A 7,335-nucleotide genomic window follows, 5' to 3' on the forward strand; every position below is an offset into this window, starting at 1 on the left:
GTTCTCTGGAACCTAAGGGTTTGGTGTGGGTCTCCAGGACTGCCTTGGAGAACTGACGTTTATATGATTGATAAAGTTGAGAACTGACGTTTATATGATTGATAAGGAGGGAGAGGCCTCCTTCCCACCCCAGCGCCCCATTTACCTGGCATGTGATCTAATCAAGTTCCTTCACCTGTCAGGGTCTTAGTTTCCCCATATATAAATTGAGGAAGCTGGACTCAAGGTCCACCATTCTGTGAACTATCTCTATTATGAGAATTCTGTAGACTTCTTACTAAATGGTGACAGAGACTATTTGGAAAGCTTGACTCACAGATCAAGTGATGGCTATTTATTGAGTCACTCTCATGTTGTAGAGATGGCACTGGGTACTAGAAATACAGGAAAGCTAAGATACAGTCTTTACTCTTGAAAAGCTCACAGTCTAGTAAAGGAGACACTCAAATAAATAGCTATGATTCTATATGTAAGTGGCATACTATGTGGAGATAAATATAAGTGCTTTAGAAGAGTAAAGAGGGGGTGCTACCACTGCCTAGAGAAGCTGGGGTGGCTTTCTAGAAAAGTTTGATCTCCCTCTTGAAGAAGAATGCATTGCTAGAAAGAGAAAGGGCTGAGGGAGGCATTGGGAAGTGTATTCTCAGGAGAGGGAACTAACCAAGCATAGAGTTATACTTGGAAAATGATCGTCATCTCTCCACTCGCCTACAGTTGCCATTCCTCACATCTGCACCATGGCAGCCCAGCCCTGGTCACAGCTGAGTAGAACGAGAGTAGACTTTTGATTTCAAAGCAGCTGGTTTAGAGCTCATTCAGGGCTCTGTGACTTGTGGCCTGGATTGAGAAAATGACTAGCCATGTCAGTCATTGCTCAGGGTTTTAAAATAAGGAATCAGAGATTACTGTAATTATCTGGAGGAACTGAGAGTGAGCTTGCATGAATGGGGAGTGCTATGGCAGTGTTGGGGTTGACCTTGGGTGTGCAAAGTCATGAGGGAGAATGAACCATGGGAGAGTGGAGAAAGAAAGAGATGAGGAAGAAGAGGCTGTGCAGAGGAAAGCAGAAACCCTGTGTATCTTCTTCCATGCCCCGCACCCTATGGGACTCCAAGAGGGGCCCTGCCTCTAGTCCCAGGACCTTTCTCATTTCTTTTCTCAGGAGGTCCTATCATTCTATGGGATTCTTTTTTTTTCTTTTGATTTTAATCTTATAAAGTTAGAAAAGTCATAATTATATAGATAACATTTTTATAAACACCCATGTTGTTATCACCCAGAATTAGCAAATGTTACAAATTTATCTTGTTTGCTTTAGGTGTATGCATTATAAAAGATACAGAAATTACAACTCAAATTTAAAGTTGAATATTCCTTTTTTTTTTCTTTCCCTGGTCCCTCATTGGAAATTTGGCCTATATCCATGAGTATTACATGAACGGGCAATGCCTGTAGCGGGGAAGAAAAAAAAATTTCCAGAATCTTAGCTCTCATATATATCTCACTGACTAGAATCTTGTCATATGGTCACTCCATGATCTGCAGGGAGCTAACAAGTGGAAGTGCTTTTATTGTTGTTGCTGCTGCTGCTGTTGTTTGTTTAATCTGACATAGTAGTTGGAACAAACAATGATTTTGTTAATGTTGAAAGAGAGAGTGTATTTTAGGGGCAACCAGCTGGTTCTGCCAGTGAAATATTTTTTATCAATTTGTTGTGGCTCTGATATATTTTATGATTTTTTCTTTGTCTTTAGTGTTCTGCAGTCTCGCAACCACAAGTCTGGGAGTGCATTTATTTGTATGGATTCTGCTAAAGTTACAGAGAGTTCCTTCACTTTTGAGACTGTCTGTCACCAACTTTGGAAAACCCATCACCTTCTAGTTACTACCATATGCTTATTCTGGAAACATCTTATTCCAGTCTTCAGGCCTCTTTAATTTCTCTTTTATGTTTTCCATCTTGTTGCCTCTTGTCCTACATTCTGGGTACTTTCTTCAGAGGTATTTTCTAGTTTAATTATCTGTTGAGTTGTGTTTAATTTTCTGTTCAATTATCTATGAAGTTGGGCTTTTTAATTTTAATAATTATTGTTTTATATTTCTATACTTTCAATATGGTTTTTTTTTTTTTTTCATTTTGATTTCTCTTCTTATCATGTACTTCCATTCTTACTTTATGGCATCTTTTTCTTCCTTTATGTCTTTGAACTTGAAAAAAAATTTATTTTATGAATCCAAATTAACTATGTATTTATGATTGTTGGAAATGGGTGATGGGTACATGGAGCTTCATTAATTTCCCTAATGCATAAGTTTGAAATTTTCCATTAAAAAAAGTTTTAATGATGAATCCATGGTTATGATAAAATAAGAACATTATGTTTCAAAGTTTGTTAATGATGCCATTTGCCTGGTATGTGGCTGTGGTCTGGTGTGTGAAAAGTAGAGTTATTTAAGGCCCCTTTCATTCCTCAAGCAAAATATAATTCAGAGCCTACCACCTGCTTCAAGATAGCAGTGAACTACTTTCATAGCACTTGCATTTTAGTAGGGTGACAGATCATAAATAAAAAGAGAAATTTGAAGTAATCAATAAAGTTACATATACATCAAAAAGTCTTAATGATAATACTCATTTATTTTGGATTCTTCAGTTTTCCCCCTAATCCAAGGAATACCAGGGGGCTCATGTGACATCTGAGACTCATTTCTCTGCATCACTGTTATCATTTCCTGAGAATTCTCCCCTGGCTTGTGTTATTTTTCCGTGGGACACATGGATTATTGGGCTTCAGAAGTGGCCCCAAGAAGGCTCTACATTTGCTTCTGCCTGGTCCAGTGGGTTTCACTCTTTAACTTCTTTTCTTGGGCTCCCAGCATCATGTGAAAAGTCAAAGTTTAGAATCTGTGCACATGCATTGCATAATCCTATGATTAGGCTCTGCCTTCTACCAGATAAGCCCCTTTCCAAACGTGACCCTGGTGAATGGCAAGCTTCTCTGGTGCTTATCCAGGCCAATTGGCAGAATTTTGGTCCTTGTTTTCCCAGTCCTTTATGACTTTAAGCAGGAAGCTTCATGCAGTTAGAGAGGCTCTGCTTTCCTCATGCTGGTCTGCTTTTCTGGATCCCACACCCATTAACATGTATAGAAACCAAAAACAAAAAAGTTACTTTATTACATTTTACTACATCCCATATTTGGGGGCCAGAATGAGGGGAGTAGGCTTGGAAGTCTGCTTAGGTCTGGACTTGGTCCAATGTCATTGCCTTTCCAAGAGCTCTTGGCATCCTTGCACTAAACTTCCTCTTCTCCTAAGCTAGTTTGAGTGCGTATCTGTACCTTGCAATCAAAAGAGCTCTAACTAGAACAGGCGTGGTATGGTCAGGGAAAGATGAGGCGATAGAAGACAGATGATAAGCAGTATTATCTCTGGGAGTCTAGCAAAAGTTTTAAGGAGGAGAATGATGTGACTGATTTGTGTAGAGAAAGGCATAGCACTTTGAAAAAAAAACTGCATGGGGTTGGGGGTAGGGAAAAGAAGAGAGACAGAAAGACTCTTTATATGGCTTTTGCAATAATCCAGGTGAGAGGTGATGAAGTCCTGAACTAAGGCAGTGGGAATGTGGGTTTTAGGAAAAAAAGAGATTAAAATTTGTGAGTATCTGGTTTGCTTACACTAGACATTTTCCATGTGTTTTCTCATTTACTATTTGGAACACTCCTGAGAATTCCATGTTTAATTATTATCTTTTGTTTACAGATAAGAAATTAGAAGCTCAGAGAGATTAAGTAATTAAATCCAAGTCATATAACTAGTAAGTAGTTGAGAAAAAATTTGAACTTAGGTCTCTAATGCCAGAGGCCATCATGTTCTATTCTTTACATAAAGGACCCTTTAATAGGAATTGGTGATAACTTACTTATATATGAAAGATGAAGAAGAGTAGAGGTTAGTAGCTTGGGCAGCTATCAGTTGGAGATGCTAGTAATTAAGAGAAGGGATACAGGAGGCAGAACATGCTTGGGGAGAAAGAAAATCAATCTATTTTGTGCAGTGGCTAGAAGTCTTCTAGATAGAGTTTCTAGTGGATAGTTGAAAATAAGGGGCTGGAGCTCAAGGGATATTTCAGCTAAAGACACAAACTTTGAAGTAATTGGCTTATTGCTTTTTATGAAAACCAAGGGAGAGGATGAAGATCTTCAATGAGTTGGTGAAGTGAGAAGAGAACCAAGGATGTAAACTGAAGACATTAATTTCTAAGGAGAGGGCATAGATGGAGCCAGGTAAGGAGCTGAAAAGAATGGGGGAAAAAATAGGCAGAGAATCCATAGGGAGTAGATTCTCAAAAACCAAAAAAAAGTTGTTTTTTTCTTTTTTTAAGAAAGAGAATTTTCAATACTAACAAATACTAACAAAAGAGGTCAAATAGGCTATAGACTGAAAAAAAGACATTGGATCTGCCAAGTATGAAGTCATTGATGACCTTCACAAGAACAGAGAAAAGGAGTGATTAATTCTTCCTGGGGCAGGCTAGAGAAAGCCTTCAAAGAAGAATTGACATTTGAATTGGACCGTGAAGCATGGTGGGACTGTGTCAAGCAGAGAATAGGGTAAAAGGCAGTTCAGGCAAAGGAAACACATGAGGGGAAAACAAAAATCCAAACTAAGAGACCATTTGGAATTAAGTTAGAGCTCTTCGGATTTTCATAGGCAGCATCAAGTTGGCAGCACAGTATATTAGGCCATATTTTGCTTTCTACATTCTAGAGGATCTTATAGTTTCTCTTTCCACTGTAGATATAATAATTGATTTGAGGAAATATAATTGGTGTCTTCCAAAGGGACACAAGGTTCAATTCTTTATGAAAATAGAGTCCTAACCAAACAGAGTAAATGGGAAGACTCAACAGATACATCTCATAGAGCATGTCATGACTTAGAAGGGTAATAAATGATAGCTGTTTTGACAAGTTACCCCAAAGTTCACAGCAGTTTAGTTCTCACTCAGTCTGGTTGGATCCAGCAGCATTTCTGGGCAGCTCTCCTTCATAGATCTGTATTCCTTCTATATGTGCTCTGCAATCTCACATCCCTTCACTCCCAGCCATACAGATGAGAAAGAATCCATAGAGAAATCATACTAGACACTAAATCACCCCAGGCTGGAAGTAACACCTCACTGCTGTTCACATTCTGGAAGCCATATTTAGTCAAGTGGCCAACCTAACTGCCAAGGAGGCTGGAAACTATATTTGTAAGCACATTGGAATTGATGAGCACTAACTGTATATTTCCTTGATTATTTGATGTTAAAATATTGATTATTAAAATATTTTTTACTGCTCTTGGGAAATGTAAATGGTTTTAGATATTAGCCATTTTCTATATCTTGAAATAAACTTTGTTCTCTGATTCAGTCTGTTTTAAAAATTTTTTTCATATTTTTTATAGGAAGTAAATTTGTGCAGCCACTGTGAAAAACAATATAAAGTTTCCTCAAAAAATTAAATATAGAGGAAAAATATAGCGTAGATGATAGACGCTCTGTTCATCCCTTTGGTGACCAAATTACAGTTGTGATGGAAACAAGGAGCAAGCAGCAAGGAAAAAATCACCTGAGATCTAGATTAACGAGCCATACAACTAGGGAGAAGTCCAGGAAATCGCCCTGCAATGGCAGAAGGTAGGACGGGGTGAGGACGTGGGACTGCTCAGTCTCCAGTGGCTGAATGAGATACAGGCCGTGGCAGCAGCAGTGTCAGACACTTCGTAAAGGGGCCATGACTGGAGCAGATTTTTGAGGTGACGAGCCTGCTTGCTCTGACCATCAGTGCCGATTTGACTGTGTGCTGGGGACACCAGGGACTTACAGGAAGACATTGTCAGAGTGAGGGCATAAGCAAGACTCACTCTGTACAGAAGTGCCTGTGGAATCCATTGTTCCCTGTTGAGCCCTCCCTGCTCCCAGTGCGCGGACACAGCACCACCATAGTGTGATGTCATCAAACTGGATAACAGAGGTCGCTCTGCCCAGAGGATTCTCTGAAATCCCGCCTCCCCCAACTTGTGGCCCCATCCAAGCCATATTCAGGTGTATTCTCAGTGATTCAGGTGCTCCTTGCTGAGCAGCACCTAGACTCACACTGGAGGCAGCTGACCTCAGTCTCTGGAGTGGACTTTTGAGGCAACTATAAGCACAGCATCTGTGGATTGCTGGCTAAATCTTAACAGGTGGCCTTGGAGGGGCAGAGGCTTGGGCTAAATTTGGCATGTAGCTGAACCCCTCTCAACAGTGTGCCACTAGATACCTACTTCACAAATCCACACTATTAAGACTGGGAAACTTAGGAGCTTTGCTTAGTACATAGAAACAGACATGGAAAGGCAGCCAAAATGGGAAGACAAAGAAGCAGAAATTATATGAGAGAACAGAACAGAGATCCAAGAATAATGGAGTCAAGCAATCTAACAGATGCAGAGTTCAAAACACTGGTTATAAAGAGAAATTATAAAAGGGAACCAGTCAGAAATGAAGAACACATTATGTGAGATAAGAAGTATATTAAATGGAATAAACAAAGGAATAAACAAAGTGAATAAAGAAAAGGATAAAATGCCCTATCTAGAGGATGGGAAAGCCAAGGATGCTCAATTGGAATGGCAACAAAAAAGATGTCAAGACTACAAAAATAATTTAAGGAGCATATAGGACACTATTAAGGGTGAAAATATCCATCTGATAGGTGTACTTGAAGGAAAACAAGATACTGAACAGCCGTTTGAAGAAATAATGATGGAAAACTTCCCTAACCTGGTGAAGGAAATGGACGTAAAACCCCAGGAAGCTCAGAGAATCCCCAAAACCAGGGATCCAAAGAGGCCCACACCAAAACACATCATAATTAAAAATGCCAAAGGTTAAATACAAAGAAAGAATATTAAAAGAAGCGAGAGAAAAGCAGAAAGTTACTTACAAGGGAGCACCCATAAGACTGGCAGCTGATTTCTCAAAAGAAACTATATAGGACAGAAGGGCTTGGCACAAAATATTTGACACGATGAAGAACCAAGAATACGTAATCCAGGAAAGCTATCATTTAGAGTTGAAAGACAGATAAAGAGCTTCCCAGACAAAAATAAGCTAAAGGAATTTATCATCACAAAGCCAGTATTACAGGAAATGTTGAAGGGACTTCTTTAAGAAGAAGGAGTATCAAAAACATGAATAAAAAATGGTAATAACTACATTCCTATCAACAAGTACCTCAAATGGAAAAGAAGTGCTCCAACCAAAAGATAGAGTAGCTGAATGGATAAGAAAACAAGACCCCG

Source organism: Pteropus alecto, unplaced genomic scaffold, assembly GCF_000325575.1.
Source record: "Pteropus alecto unplaced genomic scaffold, ASM32557v1 scaffold146, whole genome shotgun sequence".
Taxonomy (NCBI): domain Eukaryota; kingdom Metazoa; phylum Chordata; class Mammalia; order Chiroptera; family Pteropodidae; genus Pteropus; species Pteropus alecto.